Source organism: Cicer arietinum, chromosome 5, assembly GCF_000331145.2.
Source record: "Cicer arietinum cultivar CDC Frontier isolate Library 1 chromosome 5, Cicar.CDCFrontier_v2.0, whole genome shotgun sequence".
Classification (NCBI taxonomy): domain Eukaryota; kingdom Viridiplantae; phylum Streptophyta; class Magnoliopsida; order Fabales; family Fabaceae; genus Cicer; species Cicer arietinum.
Window position 1 is genome coordinate 37,781 of NC_021164.2, and position 16,885 is coordinate 54,665.

The window sequence follows — 16,885 nt, forward strand, 5'->3', positions numbered from 1 at the left end:
ATTTTTGAATCAAATATGAGTATGTCGTCTACATAGAGATATATGATACTGCGAATGTCATTTTCAAATTTGTAGTAAATACATTTGTCACTTTCATTCACTTTAAACTCACTCGATTTAATCAAGTTATCAAACTTTTCATGCCATTTCTTAGGAGCTTGTTTAAGACCATATAAAGATTTATCTAACTTACAGACCTTGTCTCCTTGTTTGTGAATTACAAAAACTTCAGGTTGTTCCATATAAATTTCTTCTTCCAGGTCACCATTTTAAAAAGTTGTTTTAACATCCATCTAGTGTATCACCATGTTATGAATAGCCGCAAATGATATAAGCACCCTAATGGATGTTAGTCTAGTGACTTATGAGAAAGTGTCAAAGAAATCTATATTTTCTCTTTGTCTAAAACCTTTGGCTACAAGGTGTGCCTTGTACTTATCAATAGATCCATCGGGTTTTAGTTTCTTTTTCAAAATCAATTTACAACCTATTGATTTGCAACCAGGAGGCAAGTCTACTAAATGCAGGTCTTGTTAGACTCTAGAGAATCCATTTCAACGTTTATAGCTTCTTGTCACAGATTTGCATCCAATAATGACAGAGCTTCTTTAAGATTTGCAGGAACCTCTTCTAAATTATAGACCATATATTTTAGTTCATAATCTTTAGCAACTCTGACTCTCTTACTTCTTCGAGTTTTTATTTCACCTTGTTTGCAGCTTTCAGTGCTTCTTGTAACAAGAACGTAACTTGGTTCGCTGCCCCCACGATTTCTCCATTTTACAAGGAATTTATTTTCATAGAAGTCAACATCATTTGACTATATGATCACTTTTGCATTTAGGTCATAAAACCTATACATTTTGTTCTTTACCGCATACCCAATGAATTCTCATTCATAGGCTCTACTAACGAGTTTAATTCGCTCGGGATCGGGGATTCTGACATAAGTCAGACCACCCCATGTTTGAAAATAAGACAAGTTCGATTGTCTTTTCTTCACTATCTCATAAGAAGATGTTTTGTTTTTAGAATTAAGAACTCTATTCAAAACATAACAAATAAGCAATATATTTTTTTGCACACCAATTAGATGCAACAATATAGTTAAGCATACTAGTAACAACTAGTTCAACAAGAGTTCTATTCCTTTTTTTTTCCCTTCAACTTTACCATTCACTCCAAGCAATTATGGTGTAGTTGTTCCACATATAATTTCAGACAATTTATAAAACTTATTTAAACAAACTAGAATCATACTAGGAACCTTATAATCTTTCTACTATATTGATTTTCAATTTCAGTTACAAAGATTCTTAACATGTCAAACATTTAATTTTTGTTATTAATTTCTTGTTAACTTTCTCATCATGTTCACATATATCAAAGTATAATAATTCTAAAGACTCAGATTCTCTAACTACAAGTTTATGTGAACTCTTTGTTATTTTAGCTTGACTACAAAAATTACATTTTTCAAAATCATTTAACAATAACTTTGGAATTAAACATAAGTTACTTAATTTTGAAATCAAATGTGTTCACATCACATAGTATAACATGTCAAAAATTAAAATCACATAACATGTATGCAAAAAGATACATTTTATTGATTTCAACAATCAAACATAAAGAGACATATTAAATTTCAACACTTAATTTAAATATGTCATGAGTGACGTACCTTAATAGATGATCCCATGAGTTATCTTCTAAATTTTACGGGAGTTTGCCTCCACGGTTCTGTCATCAGTCATCAGATACTCTGGGTAGCAGCTCACTACATACTCATTCAGAGCAGCTCAAATATGTCTACCAGTATTGCTGGAACTGTAGTAGTTCTACAGATCATCAGCAAGTTCATTAAGAATATAATTCTTATCATTATTTTCCCATGGGTTAATTCTCTAGCTTTCTGTCAACAGAACCAAATCCAGTAATATCTTTGATTGACATGGCAGATAGAAAACGTCTTAAAATTGTTGGATTTTGAGTTTCAAAACTATTTAAAAATTCACAATTTATATCACCGAAGATATTACTGGGTTGAGTCGCGGATTAGGTCGCTCGCTCTCTTTAAGACGTTTCGCGGCACTGCCCAAATTGTGCAAGACAGACTATCAACCACGAAGTCCCCATGATAAAACAACCCATATTCACTGTATCGATCGAAATTCCACTGCACGGTAGAAAACCGTTCTAGAATTACACCCTCAATATGACGGTTAAAGTCACTCTTAATATGACGGTTAAAGTCACTCTCAATATGACAATTAAAGTCATTCGCAATATGGTACTATGACCACTCATAAATGCGGCATTACAACCGCTCTGAAGACAAATTGACGCATTACAACCGCTCCAAAAAATAAAGGGACTACGACATTACAACCGTTTTAAAAACAAAGGGACTGCGGCATAAAAACCGCTCAGACTGCGACATAATAACCATTCAAAAACCCGGTATAATAACTGCTCTAAAAACCGAAGGGACAGAAAGAAATGGGAGAAGTGGCTCAAAAATTAGGCGAGCAGAATATAAGAGGGAGAAAAGAGAAAGTTGGGAAAAACATTCAACTTTGGTGTGCTTTTCACAATAGTTTAAAGCTCATTATATAGTGATGGAAGTAAACTCACATTTATTTTCTAAGCAATGTAGGACTTTAATATGTATAAATTTGAAACTACTCAAAATACTAGAGTTTTCCAATGTGAGATTTCAAAATTATTTCTTTTCAATGTGGGACTTGAACAAGTTTCTTTTCATTTAAATTTAAAAAAAAAAAATTTCTTTCTAATGTGGACTTCAACAAATTATTTAATTCACACAATTATATACTTATTTTCCAACAGAAAACGATCGAAGAAGATAACAAACCAACTATCTAAGAGAGACTATCGAAAAAAATATGAAAGGAAGGAAACTTAATTAATTACGAAGGAATGTATAATATGAGTAGTTGTATGGAGTTAAATGACAACTGTGGAGATTCAAGAGTACCGAGTACTGGGCCCAGTCCACTTGTCACACTAGGCCGACTGCTCTTATGGCCCAGTCCACTTGTCACATTAACAGTTACTATTTATGATGCACGTAGTAATCAGAATGTTGTTGTTTTTTTTATAGACTTTCCTCACCCATAAAAAAAGCATGCGATTTAATAAATAAATAAATAAATAAATAAAAAGTAGCATGCGATTTTTACTTATCAAGGTCCTATCTACAAAATTTGAATTTGAATTTTAAAATACAAATGGGTAGGTTGGCATGTGGCATACTAGTGGCATTTGGAGCTTGGGCATTGACATTAGATAATACACAAATTTGCATGATTATGATGAACTTCCAAATTGTAATATGTGAGAGAAACTATGTACAAGCCGGCAAGTATATAGCATATATAGTTATTAGTAATATATATAGTGACAGTTTAGAAAATAAATAAATAAAACATATAATGACAGATAATTTGCATTTAAAAAATCATACATATTTATTTGTTTTAGTTATGCGGTGATTAAAATTAATTTTGATTGATTGATTTGTAAAATTTATTTTAATTAAACATGAGTTGAATATAAAATAATTTATGTTTGGATATCTTTAAACAAAAGTGAATTGAACCATCAATTTTAGTGTAAAAATTATATTTGAACTCAAAAGTAATAAATTTTAACTTAAAACTAAAATCAATTTTAAAGGTGGAATCAATATACTCAATAATACTCAAACAAATCAAAATTAATTCTATACCTCCAAAATTAATTTTAACTCCACTAAAAATACGATCAAACATTTTCAAATAATTTGTTTTTAAAAAAAATTATTCACTCTTCAACTTACGTACATTAATATAAATTCAATAAATCATTTTCAAATAATTTGTTTTTCAAAAAAATTCTTAAATAGCTTGTCGCGTTGATTTGTGACTAATCAAAACAATAAATATGTCATACATTTATTGTGTATAATCCAAATCCATAGAGTAAGATTCTATGCTAGCACAAATAAACAAATGAGGGGTAAAAAAAAATATATTATTTTTCTTCCCAAAATGGTAGATTTACTCCTTTTTGCATGTTTTTGTTTTCTTTACACTAATGATTACAACGCCCATTTTACAGCGCTTGCTAAACACAAGCGCTGTTGTAATTATATTTTAAAAATAACGGAACCTTTTACAGCGCTTTTGATTCAAAGCGTTGTAAAACAAGCGCTGTAGTAGGTCATACAACGTTTGCGCATCACGTTATAAGGCCTTTACAACGCTTGTGAAAAAAGCGCTGTAAAAGGAAGCGCTTTCGCGTATCAGTTACAACGCTTTTTCACAAGCGCTGTAAAACACATGCGCTTTCATTGAATTTAACTACCTATTACAGCGCTTTTTTCACAAGCGCTGTAAAACACATGCACTTTCATTGAATTTAACTACCTATTACAGCGCTTTTTTCACAAGCGCTGTAAAACACATGCGCTTTCATTGAATTTAACTACCTATTACAGCGCGTTTTTCACAAGCGCTGTAAAACACATGCGCTTTCATTGAATTTAACTACCTATTACAGCGCGTTTTTCACAAGCGCTGTAAAACACATGCGCTTTCATTGAATTTAACTACCTATTACAGCGCGTTTTTCACAAGCGCTGTAAAATACATCTTTAAAATAATTATATACGTTGGAAACCCTCATATCCTCTACATCTTTCAAATAATTATATACGTTGCGAACCCTAATATCCTCTACGTACTGTGCGGCCATCTACGTTGTCTAAGGTATTTTTTACACATGATCTGTTATGTTTTGAAATTGTCAAAAATTGTCAAAAACTCATACCACATGATCTGTTCTGTTTTGAAATTGTTAGTTGATATTGGTTTCTTTTTGAAACTTGTTGATATGTTTTGAAAGCTTATTATTTTTGTTACTGCATTTATATAGGTGGTATAATATGGATAGGAAATGGATTTCAGCCAATCGATTGTCAAAAGAGTATGAAATTGGAGTGAAGGAGTTTGTTGAGTTTGCAGTGAAGAATGCAAAAGATCCAAATAGAGTAGTTTGTCCTTGTTTAAAATGTTGTTTTGGAAAACGTGTTAGAGAAGATGAATTAGAAGGACATCTAGTATGTAATGGAATTGATCAAAGCTACACATGTTGGATAAGACATGGTGAGAAAAAAAAAGGAAACATTAATTTTGAGAATAGTTCTACATATGCTTCAACTGATTTCGATACAGATACATATGAGCCGGACCGAGTTGATGAGATTGCAAAAGCAGTTGAAGAAGATCTTCGAGATTGTCCTAAAATGTTTGAAAGTTTGTTGAGTGATGCAGAGAAAGAATTATATAATGGTTGTACTAAATTCACAAGACTGTCAGCGATATTAAAGTTGTACAACTTAAAAGCGAGTAATGGATGGTCTGATAAAAGCTTTACGGAATTATTAACACTCATAAAAGATATGTTGCCAGATGATAATGAACTTCCCAGTCGAACCTACGAGGCTAAACGGATTTTGTGTTCTATTGGAATGAGTTACGAAAGGATTCATGCGTGTCCTAACGATTGCATTTTATTTCGAAACGAATATGAACTACTTAAGGCGTGTCCGAAATGCAATGTCTCTCGATATAAGAAGAAAGAATCTACTCCAGCAAAAGTCGTGTGGTATTTTCCTATAATACCAAGATTTAGGCGCATGTATCGCAGTGAAGAAGATTCAAAACACTTGACATGGCATGCAGATGAAAGAATTAGAGATGGAATGTTTCGACACCCTGCAGATTCCCCACAATGGGCAAAAATTGATCACGAGTATCCTGAATTCGGGATAGAGTCAAGAAATCTAAGACTTGCACTTTCTACTGATGGAATGAATCCACATGGTCTTCAAAGCATCTCACATAGCACGTGGCCTGTGATTTTGGTAATATATAACCTACCTCCATGGTTATGTATGAAGCGTAAGTTTATGATGTTGTCTCTGTTAATTTCTGGACCCAAACAACCGGGGAATGATATCGACGTATACTTGACTCCTCTAATCGAAAATTTAAAAAGTATGTGGGAGACAGGTGTGGAAGTTTATGATGGGTATAAGAAAGAATGTTTCAATTTAAGGGTTATGTTGTTCGGCATAATTAATGATTTTCCAGCATATGGTAATTTATCAGGATATAGCATTAAAGGTCAGTGTGCATGTCCTATATGTGAAGAGAGTACAAATTGGATGCGGTTGAAACATTGTAAGAAGAATGTGTTTCTTGGACATCGTAGATTTTTACCTTATAGTCATCAGTATCGTGGGTGGAGAAATGCATTCAATGGAAAATCAGAGGAAGGTAAAGCTCCTTTAGCACCGACTGGATATCAAATACTTGAAAAAGTACAAGGTTTGACCAATAAATTTGGCAAACCTTTTGCGGGAGAGCTGGTGAAAACTGGGTGGAAGAAAAAGTCAATTTTCTTTGAATTGCCATATTGGAAGTCATTGTATGTAAGACATTTCCTCGATGTGATGCATATTGAAAAAAATGTATTTGAAAGTGTTATTGGTACGTTACTCAATGTTCCAGGAAAGTCTAAAGATGGCGTCAATGCAAGATTGGACTTGGTCGATATGGGAATAAGAAATGAACTGGCTCCAGTAAAGAAAGGAAATCGCACATATCTACCTCCAGCCGCTCATACTCTATCTAGAAAGGAAAAAATTGTTTTATGTAAATTTCTACACGAAGTTAAAGTTCCAGAAGGATACTCTTCGAACATTAAAAATTTGGTTTGTATGAAAGACCTCAAGTTAAAAGGTTTGAAGACCCATGATTGTCATATTATAATGGAGCATTTGCTACCAATAGGTATACGTTCCATTTTACCTGAAAAAGTTCGACTAGCCTTAACTAGATTATGTTTCTTCTTCAGGGAAATTTGTAGTAAAGTGATCGACCCTCAGAAATTACCGACATTGCAGAGGGAAATTGTTGTTACTTTGTGTGAGCTTGAAATGTATTTCCCACCATCGTTTTTTGATATAATGGTTCACCTTACTGTTCATCTGGTTAAGGAGACACAACTTTGTGGGCCAGCTTATATGAGATGGATGTATCCGATAGAACGATATATGAAAATATTAAAAGGGTACGTAAAAAGTAGAAGTCGACCAGAAGGTTGTATTGCTGAACGATACATTGTTGAAGAGGCTGCTGAATTTTGTACTGAATATCTGTCCAATGTTGAATCCATAGGGCTTCCCATGTCTCGTCATTCGGGAAGACTATCAGGAGAAGGGATAACTGGAAGGAGACTACTGACTATATCAAGGACAGAATGGGAGCAGGCACAATTGTATGTTCTGCACAATGATGATGAGGTTCAACCGTATGTTACAATACACATTGATCAGTTATCTCGTTTGAACATGAATAGGAATCAAAATTGGATAACTCGAGAGCACAATCGAAGTTTTGTAACATGGTTAAAAAATCACATAATGTCAAAATTTGATATAGACCCCGGATCAATTTCAAATAGATTGAGGTGGCTAGCAAATGGTCCGAGCTTACATGTCTTTTCTTACACTGGTTATGTTATTAACGGCTACACATTTTATACCAAAGAACAAGATGATCAGACCACTATGCAAAATAGTGGAGTCACTCTCGTAGCTGAAGCGATGCATGTCTCAAGTGCAAAAGACAAAAACCCAATATATGCAAATCTATCATATTTTGGGGTTATCGAGCGCATATGGGAGTTAGACTACACAATGTTTCGTGTTCCCATATTTGGTTGCAAGTGGGTCGATAATAATAATGGCGTTCGGATTGATGAGTCAGGATTCTTGCTTGTCGATTTTAATAGGGTGGGATACAAAGACGAGCCTTTTATTTTAGCGTCGCAAGCTCAACAAGTGTTTTATGTCACTGATCCTTCTAATGATAAATGGTCTGTTGTCCTATCGACCAATAAAATAAGTGATGATAACAATAATGATGAAGATGTTGGTAATGATCTTTTATTTGCAACATCACAACAACCACATGAAATTGATTCAACTGATGATGGTTTATATCTTAGAGATGATCATGATGAGGGAATTTGGATTAATCCATCGTTTCGTATTGTAAATGGACAAACAAATGTGAATGTCACCAGGAAAAGAAGAAGGGCATCTTAATGTATATATATGTTTAATTGTTTTATATAAGCTATGCATGTAATCTGAACTGTGTTATTGTAAATATGCATGTAATCTGAATTGAGTGTTTTATACTAAGTTCTGATTAATTTATTTTCTGATTAATTTATTTTCTGCTTATATTTAGCTTGATTTGAGTGTTTTATACCAAGTTCATGTAACAATGAGTGTTTTATATTTAGCTTGATTTACATGAACTGAACTGAATATAAATTAGTAATTTACATGAACTGAACTGAACTGAATAGAGAGATTCTCTTTTGCTCAGTGCATATATATATATAGATTCTTCAGAATACTCATTTCTAATAATTCATCATCTCCTAAAGTATTGTGATAAAGACAATGATAACAATATTTTTAATCCAATAAACAATGATAAAAATGTTTTTAATGTCATCCCAACCCAAATAAACCAAACACAAAAATAAAATAAAGAGACATTTTACAGCGCTTATCTTAAAAAGCGCTGTAAAAGATCCTTTTAAAAATAAAATAATGAGTGTTTTATACCTTTTACAGCGCTTTTCACACAAAGCGCTGTAAACGACTCTTTTGAAAGTGAGTAAAAAAGACATTTTACAGCGCTTATTTGACAAAGCGCTGTAAAAAAGCTTTAAAAATAATATTCATCAGACACCTAATTTCTTCAAACACCTTGTACGCATCATGGGAATCCAAAAAACATCAGACACAAACCCATTTCTTCAAACACCTTGTACGCATCATGGGAATCCAAAAAACATCAGACACAAACCCATTTCTTCAAACACCTTGTACGCATCATGGGAATCCCCAAAAACACCAGACACAAACCCATTTTTCGCAACATGGCAATGATCCTGAATACCAATTAAGTTTCGATTTAAGAAGGAAAGAGAATGTAAAGAGATAAAAAGGGTGTTGAGGTGGAGATTGAATTGTGAAAGAGTAAGCTTTGATGTTTGTGAAGAAGATGCATAAAAGGAGAAGAGTTTGGTGAAGAGGAAGGGATTTTTGTGGTGACCAGTTACTACTATGTGGGTTTTGCATGCATGTTGAGCTTGTTTAAAAAATAACATAACATAACAAAACACAAAAACAATAAGGCCTTTTACAGCGCTTATTTGGAAAAAGCGCTGTAAAAGAGCCTTTTAAAATTAACATAAAGAGACATTTTAGAGCGCTTATGTGGAAAAGCGCTGTAAAAGGCTTTAAAAAACATTCATATAACATAATAACACACGGAGGTCTTTTACAGCGCTTATTTGGGAAAAGCGCTGTAAAAGAGCCTCTTAAAATTAACATAAAGAGACATTTTAGAGCGCTTATGTGTAAAAGCGCTGTAAAAGGCATTCAAATAACATAATAACACACGGAGGTCTTTTACAGCGCTTATTTGAAAAAAGCGCTGTAAAAGAGCCTTTTAAAAATTTAACTAAAGAAGCCTTTTAGAGCGCTTATGTGTGAAAGCGCTGTAAAAGGCATTCATATAACATAATAACACACGGAGGTCTTTTACAGCGCTTATTTGAAAAAAGCGCTGTAAAAGAGCCTTTTAAAAATTTAACTAAAGAAGCCTTTTAGAGCGCTTATGTGTGAAAGCGCTGTAAAAGGCATTCATATAACATAATAACACACGGAGGTCTTTTACAGCGCTTATTTGAAAAAAGCGCTGTAAAAGGCATTCAAATAACATAATAACACACGGAGGTCTTTTACAGCGCTTATTTGAAAAAAGCGCTGTAAAAGGCATTCAAATAACATAATAACACACGGAGGTCTTTTACAGCGCTTATTTGAAAAAAGCGCTGTAAAAGAGCCTTTTAAAAATTTAACTAAAGAAGCCTTTTAGAGCGCTTTACAAAATAAGCGCTGTAAAAGGCTTATAAAAAGCGCTGTAAAAGTGTTACGTATATATAACAGTTACCTCTTCAGTTTCCTCTTCATTACGTAACCTTCATCTCAACCTTCATTTCTTCTCTTCTTTTGCAAACCCTATCATCCCGTCCTTTACGAACCTTATTTCCACGATCATCTCCTTCATTTCGAACCTTATTTCCATCCAAGATCATCTCTCCCATTTCACACAATATATTTTCATTGAAATACGTAACCCTCATTACGTATTTCTTCAAACCGTATTTCTGTGAACCATATTTCTGTGAACTTTCTGCAAACCCTCTTTTCTTTGCATTTCGTCTTTCTTCGAACCATCATTATTCAGGTATTGATGTTATTAAATTTTTGTAATCATTAGAATGCATGTTGAGCTTTTTTAAGATATACTGATACATGTTGAGTTTGTTTATAATAATGCATGATCCATGTTGAGCTTGTTGATGTTATACTAAAGTGCATGTTGAACTTGTTGTAGTTAAATGGATACAAACAAAGATTTAGAAGTTCAAAATGAAGAAGTTGGCACCTCTAAGACTTACGAAAAAGAAGTCAAACGTGGTGCAACTATCATGCAAAGGGTGATTAAAGCACGGAGCAGTGGCATTAAATTTGAGGTATACTATATATACTCTGTTTGCTGTGTGTTTTTTTATCTTTTTTTAGGGTTTAGGGCATGTACTTACTATATGAGTTTATTAGGTTGGCTGGAACGAGAGTGGTCAGCCAGTTGACCCCAACAGCTCCATGTTTGTAAGCTACATTGGGGCTGTTGTTCGTCAAAATGTCCCAATAACAATAGACAACTGGAGAGATAAGGCGTTGAAGGATGCCAAAGATATCATCTGGAATGACATTCAAGTAAATATTTTGATCTACTCTTTTGTCATTTATAATTTTTTTTCTGTAAAATACATTACTTATAATTGTTTTCATTGCAGACCACTTTTGTTCTTGATGAGGAACGAAAGTCATATGTTTTGAGAGTTGCTGGGAAAATCCATCGTGGATTTAGATCCCATCTCTCAAATTTCTATCTAAAAGATAGAGAAGGAAACACAAATGCTGAACCTCCAAAGATATATCAACATTATATATCAAAGGATGAATGGAGTGCATTTGTTTCCAAACGTTCTGACCCGGCGTTTGTCGTAAGTGATTAATTTATTAGCATTTGTGTTTTATTATTCATATTCGTAGCGTATTTTAAATTTTTACACAATTGCTATTTTTTTTTTATATAGAATATTAGTAAGGCAAATCGCGAACGGGCAAGCAACCCAAAACACCCATACAAGAAATCACGTATGGGATATGCACGCCTTGAACAAAAAATTGTAAGTAATTAAACATCACTTGTAATTTGTATTATAAACTATAGTGTGTAACTAATTTGTATTATTTTGTTTATGATTTTAACGAATAGAGAAAAGACACCCAAGCCGATCAACCCTTGGGTCGTCATATCTTATGGAAGGAAGCGCGTGTTAACAAAGAAGGAGTGGTTGATAATGAAAATGTCAAGAAAGTTGTAGAACTTTGTGTAAGTATATTATCACTTTAATATTTTTTAATATTGTATTTTAAAAATGCTATTGAACTTATCTTTTTAATGTTACATGTATTTTAGGAAACTATTGAACAAAGTTCTGAAACTCAAGAGGGCAACAAGGATACGTGCAGGGACATTCTTGGGAAAGTGTTTAATGTCCCTGAGTATTCCGGTCGAGTGAGGGGGAAAGGATTTGGCGTAACTCCCAAAAGCTTTTTTCCTCAAGAGAAGCGCCAAAAACCTTCCAACGAGGAAGTATTAGAGAAGCTCAGAATCTTATCGGAGCAAGTGGCACTCTTGGTGAATACGAATAAAGACAAGCAACTTCCGGTTCAGCTCCAACCTGAAATACAAATGGAGAGTGAAACCGGGAGTTGCAACGTCGGTTTGAAGAGTATTCCCGAGGTAATTAATTACTTACTACTTACTTGCTTATGTAATTACTTATGTATTAAACAAACTTATATATTAACTGTACTTATGTTTTAACTATTGATGTAGGGTGTCACTACATGTGTCCTATACTTGTCCTCGCCGACTCAACGGAAGGTGGGAAAAGGAATATTGCACAATACTTCGGGAGAAGTATTGCACAATATTCCGATCCCCGCGGGCCATGTCAAAGTATCGCCTACGGTTGCTTTCGAACCAACTGCACCGTTGCCCATACCGGACAACGATGGAGATATGAAGTTCTTAAGCGACGCTATTGGCAGTTACGTGGCATGGCCCACACACCTTGTTGCCCTCGAAAAAAAGATTCCCAAGGACAAATCAGTTACATCTCCCGAAAAGGTTTGTCACATTTATTGCCTAAGGTTTTTTATTTTTTCAGATTCAATAAACTAACATTTTACCTCATTTTTGTAGGTCCAAATAAATAAACCACCCCTACAGCCAAAAAAAGGCAGCAGACCTCAAAAATTGGAGGTTAATAGGGCTGCCAAACTACAAAGGCTGGAGGGTAATAAAGCTGCAAAACTTGCAGCAACAAAAAATCTGGATCGGGGAAAATCGGTCGCTGCTGCTGCTGCTCCTAATAAAAGTCAGCCACGCCTTGGTAAATACGGGGCGTGTCTTGACATCCAAATAAAAAGGAACATGGGCAGCAGCAACGATTCGCCCATTGTACAAATGAATCAAGACATCTTTGGAGATGAGTATATTGAATACCTCGAAAAGGAGCAAATGTACGATCTTCTCGAACATAAGGAGCTGAGTGTTACTGTAATCAGCTTGTACATAAGGTAAAAAATACTTTTAATTGCATTTATTTGTAATTAATTAAATGTATTGGTAATTAATCTAGTTTAAAATTTTCATTGAAGGTTTTTGTACGAGAAGGTCGTGTGCACGAGGAAACTGTCAAATAAATACTCATTCTTGTCTCCGCATAAGATGTCGATGTTCAAACTCGATCCAGACAATGTAAAACACTACATTGTAGATATGTTTTTAAGAAATAAAGAAAGTGATAAATTGTTCTTGGCACCATATAATTCAGGGTACGTAATTTTATCTTTTTTAATTGATGAGAATTTAATTTATTAGTTGTCTATAAACAAAATTGCTTAACCAATTTTTTGTTGTTGTAGGGCACATTGGGTGCTATTTGCAATCAATGCGGTCTCTGAAGTGATATACTATTTGGATCCCGTGCACGGCGATTACACCAATCACCCCGGAATAAAGAATATGCTCGACACGTAAGTAATATTCATTTATTTCTTACATATATATATTTATATATATATATATATAAATATATATATGTAAGAAATAAATGAAAAGACATCGCTTTTTAAAAAAAATGCCATAAAAAGCTAAAAAGCGCTTTTCGTTTCAAATAATTAATTTACAGCGTTTAAAAAAAAAACACACACACACATTTTACAGCACTTTTTTTAAAAAGCGCTGTAAAATGTTGTTCTAAAGCGCTTTAATGGTGCACCTTTTACAGCGCTTTAGTGAGAAAGCGCTGTAAAATGTATAAGAAAAGCGCTGTAAAATGCAGACCCATAATATGAAATTATGAGTGGGCATTTTACAGCGCTTTTTTGAGAAAGCGCTGTAATATGCACACCCATATATGAAATTATGGGTGGGCATATTACAGCGCTTTTGTGAGAAAGCGCTGTAATATGCCCACTCGTATATGAGTTATGGGTGTGCATTTTAGAGCGCTTTTTTGAGAAAGCGCTGTAATATGCACACCCATATATGAAATTATGGGTGGGCATATTACAGCGCTTTTGTGAGAAAGCGCTGTAATATGCCCACTCGTATATGAGTTATGGGTGTGCATTTTAGAGCGCTTTTTTGAGAAAGCGCTGTAAAATGCACACCCATAACTCATATAATGGGGTGCATATTACACGCTTTTTTGTGAAGAAGCGCTGTAAAATGTGCATAACAAGCGCGCGTTGTATTTACATGTTTTATAGCGCTTTTTTAAAAGCGCTGTTGTATCATTTACAGCGCTCGTTTCCACAGCGCTTATTTTTTTGAAAAAGCGCTGTAATATGCGTTTTTTCGCGTAGTGATATTGTGTTTTTATTTTCTTTTATGATACTAATGTATAGACTGGTTTTGCCATACCATGAATAAGTTATGCGGAGGGATATTTTAAAGTTAAGTCATCTAATAAATAAAATTCAATTAATAATTGTTATAATAATAATAATAATAATAATAATAATAATAATAATAATAATAATAATAATAATAATAGGATTTATAATATTAATAATAATGGTTGATGAATTAATAAGATTTGTTCATGTTTTTGTTATGTTTATTATGGTTATTCTGGATTACTTGTGACATTGGTGTATTTACTATGCTTAAAACCTTAAATTTTTATTTACGCTCGATCTTCTGTTTTTAATTACTTTGTATGCTATCATATTAATATTATAATAGAAGATTTTCGATAAGTAATTAAAAACATAAGGATTTTAATTTATTGGTTTTTATTTTAAATTTATTTTAAATATAATAATGTAATTAATATGGGTATAACTCGTATAATCATATGAGTATTATCATTTGATATTGTAAATATAAAAATAAAAATCAGAAAATAAAATGAGTATAACAAATTCATTATGAATAATTTAATTTGTATCATACGGATTCACATTTTAATTACCATTACTTTATTATCATTAGTATAATAATATAGTTTTTATATGAAGATTAGTTGATAAATATTAATGTTAAAACTTTCTTTGATAAAAATGGTGGATAACATAAAATTAATTTATAATAAATGAATTTATAACAGATAATTGATGATGTATTAAGTTAGATGGTAATTTGAAATATTTAATAAAATTAACAATTAAATTAGCTAAAAATAATAAAATAACATAAATAATATTTTTAATTAATATTTAAACTTTTTCAATTATGATAATAAAATTAAACAAAAACACTATAAAATATAAATTTAAATACTAATTTATAAAAAAATTATAAATTTATAAAAAAGCACTAAAAACTCACAATAATTAAATATTAGTAAACATGATGATAAATTTATGTAATATGATTATTACTATTTTTTTAAATTATTATACAAATTCCTTTGGACTAACCATTAACTACGTAAATAAAAAGTAATAAACATGGATAACTATAATAAAATACTAGTATTGATTTAGAGAATGTTATACTAATATTAACACATATCTTTCATCTTTCATTTGGTGGAAGTAAATTAATATTTTGAAAAATTCACAACCTGACATTGAATATAATAAATTATTTTATAAATTATAAATGATTGAAATTTATATTATTTGTTATTTAAGCTAATCAGTTTTGTCAATTGTATTCTTTCAGTGTCTTATGGTGATCTATTAAATCACATAAATTCATTAATTTTGTCATTAATTCAGGATTTAATTGTCATCTATAGTTTCAAAATTGTCGAATGATAAATTTACTATCTGAATTATTGAATACATACTACTCTCATCCCTAAGTATTATATTTTGTATTTTTTAATCTTTTTATAAGATAATTTTAAAATTTTAAATACATTAATATTTTTTGTTGAGTTATATATAAGGATCACTACTTTTATATATTTAATATTTATGTTATTCATAATCGATGTGTAACTTAAACCATTCATATGAATCTCAATAATACAAAATATTCTATTTTGACTTAAAATATATTTAATATTTTATCATATATATAAGGCATACAAATTAATTATTTTAATAAAATATAATATTATATTTCAATTTAACATAATAATGTTTTTTTTAATATGGGTAAAAATTATATAAAAAAATACAACTCATTTCCTTTCGTTCATTTTTTAAACAATAAAATAAAATGTGTGATCGGTTCTACTTATTTACATTCTATTTCATGGCTCTCTATTTGGTTTACTTTAAAAAAATAAATAAAACATATAATGACATACACGAATAGTTTGCATTTAAAAAATCACACATATTTATTTGTTTAGTTATGCAGTGATTAAAATTAATTTTGATTGATTGATTTATAAAATTTATTTTAATTAAACATGAGTTGAATGTAAAATAATTTATGTTTTTATATCTTTAAACAAAAATGAATTGAACCATCAATTTTAGTGTAAAAATCATGTTTGAATTCAAAAGCAACAAATATAACTTATTCACTCCACCAAAATACGACTAAACATTTTGTAAGACCCACAATTTTAAAGTACACTTTATGTATTTTTATGTATGTTGGATGTTGGGCTCAGAGGTTTTTTAGCCAAAGTTAATAAATATTTTGGAGTTTATATGATCAAAAAGATATTTTGACGCCGTTTAGAATTATTCGTCGATAAATAAATTAAATTAAGTGCGGTGAATCCTTTACGGAGAATTTAATGCGTTACGGGTGAAATGGTAATTTAACAAATATCTAGATATTTTGAGATATTTGTTAAATTATATTTATTATATATATATGTTTGTTTGGAGGGAAACAGAAAGGAAAACTAGAAGAAAGGAAAAGGAAAAGAAAAGAATATAGGAAAGAAGGAAAGAGGAAGAAAGGAAAAACAAAGGAAGGAAAAGCTGAAATTTTCCATCTTCTTCCTCTGATCAACCGTGACCCCCCTTTTCCCTTCTCCTCCATTTTTCGTTTTCTTCGCTTCCTTTTCTTCAAGAATAGTATCCCAAGGTTGGGTGAGCGTTAGAACAAGGATTTCTCAACTCCACTATTCCTCTTTGATTCGAAAACGAAGAAAAACGGTA

At 31.9% G+C, this 16,885-nt stretch overlaps 1 non-coding gene across 1 annotated transcript; it reads left to right on the forward strand.

Annotated features, from left to right (window-relative positions):
• Positions 1-13,862: 13,862 nt before the first annotated feature.
• LOC113785062 (small nucleolar RNA SNORA69) lies at positions 13,863-13,989 on the forward strand. Its single transcript, XR_003471216.1, has one exon. It is a non-coding gene; the product is annotated as a small nucleolar RNA SNORA69 (small nucleolar RNA).
• The last annotated feature ends 2,896 nt before the right edge of the window (positions 13,990-16,885 follow it).